Source organism: Triturus cristatus, chromosome 2_1 (assembly GCF_964204655.1).
Source record: "Triturus cristatus chromosome 2_1, aTriCri1.1, whole genome shotgun sequence".
Taxonomy (NCBI): Eukaryota; Metazoa; Chordata; class Amphibia; order Caudata; family Salamandridae; genus Triturus; species Triturus cristatus.
Window position 1 is genome coordinate 94,274,046 of NC_140581.1, and position 3,114 is coordinate 94,277,159.

Below are 3,114 nucleotides of genomic sequence, written 5' to 3' on the forward strand. Positions count from 1 at the left end.
AGCGGCGCGCCCGCTGCGTGCGTCCGCTGCATGCGTCCGCTGCGTGCGTCCGCTGCGCGTCCAGCCGAGCATCTGGCTAAATATGCTTTCCCCGGAAGCTTAGAAAATTTTGTTAAAAGCATTAAACATTTAGAAGCGCTACAGTTTTAACTTAAAACATTTAAAATCATTTAAACATTTAAAATGAGCCCGGTCTGTGCAAAAGGCAAGTAACAGCAGTTAAAAGTTTAGCAGCGGTTTCTTGGGCGCTTAGCAATGCGTTGCTGTCTTCGTCTTACTTAGTTTCTAATCGCTGCGCGTCCGGCCGAGCATCTGGCTAAATATGATTTCCCCGGAAGTGGCGATGAGCTAGGCTACCACGCTTCTACTCCTAAGATGGCGCCCGCCCTGGTTTCCGGACCAGCTCAGCACTCCCTCCGCACAATTGGGAACCCCCATGGCGGACAGAGGAATGGTGGTCAGTTACTGGTAATGAGTTTTAAAAGCGCTACAGTTTTAACTTAGAACATTTAGTTAAAAGCATTAAATAATTAGATATGAAGTTTGTACCACGGTCTGACACCACCTCTCAGAGGAACCCCACACAGGAGAAAATCTCCATCAGTGTACTTCCCACAACGGGGCCTTCACTCTCCTGAGAGGGATGGCTTCCGGGTATCGGGTAGCATGGTCCACCAAGACCAGGATAAACCTGTTGCCCATGGCTGTCTTTGGGTACAGTGGCCCCACAATGTCAATGCCCACCCGTTCACAGGGGGTACTGACTACAGGGTAAGGTTGGAGAGGAGCCTTGTGCTTCCTTTCACTTTTCCCACTTGCCTGGCAAGTTTCACAAGTCCTACAATGAGGATCTGAACTCTTCCGCATCTAGGGCCAATAAAAGTGGGTGACAAGCCTTTCAAAGGTCTTGTCCTGTCCCAGATGTCCATCTAAAGGCACATCATGAGCCAAACCCAGTAGGAAGGCTCTGAAGCGCTGGGGTACCACCAGCACACGGGCCGACCCTGGTTCAACAACCTTAGGCTTGCTATACAGGAGCTCGTTCTCCCAGTAGATCCAATGTGATCCAGACTGATCACCTGCTGCCTGGTTTGTGGACTGTTGCCGCAAACCCACAAGAGAAGGGCACTTCCTCTGCTCCTCACCAAATTCCTCCTTGGAGGGGTTTCCTTCCTCCTGCCAATGGGTCAGCTCAGGCAGGTCCCCCAGTTCGGCACTTGTTCCCCCGTAGGTTCCAGGGCATCCCCCTCAAGGTCTGCCTCCTCCTTGGCTGTGGGAAATATGGTTGCCAGTTTCCCGTGCCCCTTAACTCTTCTCTTTAAGGCAGGGGTCTGGGCCATATTTTCAGGCTCCAGAACCTCTTGAGCACCCCTACTGGCTGCCATAGAACGAGTGGTCACACACACCCACTCAGGCGGACCCAACATCTCCAAATGAGACCTTCTCTCCAACTTAGCCCAAGGGGAGTTCTCTAAATCATTGCCCAGCAGACAATCAACAGGCATGGTTGGCCTCACAGCTACTTGAAGAGTACCTGACACCCCCCCCCCACTCAAAGGGAACTTGAGCCACCTCACACTGGCTCTGCAAGTTGTCCGCGGCAACTACAGGGAAGAATGCATGGGGATAACCTGCTCTTTGGACACCAGCTGGCAACTTACAGCTGTCACACTAGCCCCGGTGTCTCTTAGAGCTTCCACCCTACGGCCATTGATGGTCACCCACTGCCTGTACTTCTTAGTGTTATCAGGCAGCTGGGTCGTAGGGACCATCTCAAAGTCTCCTAAAGAGACAAGGGATATCTCTGCCGGACCCCACCCACCTTTGACACCCATCTCCTCCCCCACAGGGCTACACTCGCCATCTGACAGGGTGGTACACGAGGTGGTGCTTTGGAATCCCTCATGGGACACTGTGCATCATACCACGGTGGCCCACTTGACCACACGTAAAGCACTTAGAGGGGCCCCTGTGAACAGGTTTACCTTTTGAGGCCTCTTGACTTTTCTCCGGGGGAGGCTGGGAACCCTTCCCTTGGTTCCCTTGGGGATTACTTTGGGGGCCTTTCTGGAACTCCCTCTGTTTACCCACTTATCTGCTGGGGACCCTGCCCACCTTTGGCGAAGTCTCCCACGTGACCCTTGTGGACCCGGGCCTGACCCAGCGGTCCGCCTCCTCAGCAAGCTTCCTAGGGTTAGTTAACTTGCTATCAATAAGGTGCTGGCGTAGCTCTGGAAAACAATTAGCAGACAAGTGCTCCCATGCAAACAAATCATAGAGCGTTTCAAAAGTATCCACTTTGCTACCCTTCACCCAACCATCCATAGCTCTGCAAAATAAAGACTGAGGGCCCGATTCACAGAACTAACTTAAGAAAAAATCCTAAACTTACTACTTTTGGTATTCACAGAAATTAGGATTTTGTCTTAAGTTTGTCTTAAGTCTGTCTTAAGTTTGTCTTAAGTCTGTCTTAAGTTTGTCTTAAGTCTGTCTTAAGTCTGTCTTAAGTTTGTCTTAAGTTTGTCTTAAGTCTGTCTTAAGTTTGTCTTAAGACAAACTTAAGACAAAATCCTAACTTCTGTGAATACCAAAAGTAGTAAGTTTAGGATTTTGTCTTAAATTAGTTCTGTGAATCGGCCCCTGATATTCCACCCAGGTAGTTGCATCCAGCTTCTTACAATTCATGAACCTCTGTCTATAGAGTTCTGGGGTCAAATCATACCTTTTCATAAGGGCTTCCGTCATGTGGGTATAAGACATCCTATTCTCACTGGATAGGTCTATCAATGTATCCCTTCCATCACTAACAAAGCGGCTCCACAACCTTGCTCCCCAATCCTTCTCGGGGACCTGGTGGGCCAACATTGCTATCTCATAGGCTGCAAACCACTGCCCAATATCTTCCTGTCTATGGAATTCTTTGATGACATCCTTGGGGATATGGACTCTGCCTTCCGCAGGCACAGATGGTGCGCTGCCACCAGAGGGATTGATTTCTAAGCTTTTGCTTTGAGCTCTATCTCCCTCAACATTCTCTCATGTTCCAATCTCATTCTCTCTCCAAGGACAACCTGCTATTCTCTAGGTCCCTTTGACCCTCCATCTTGAACATGG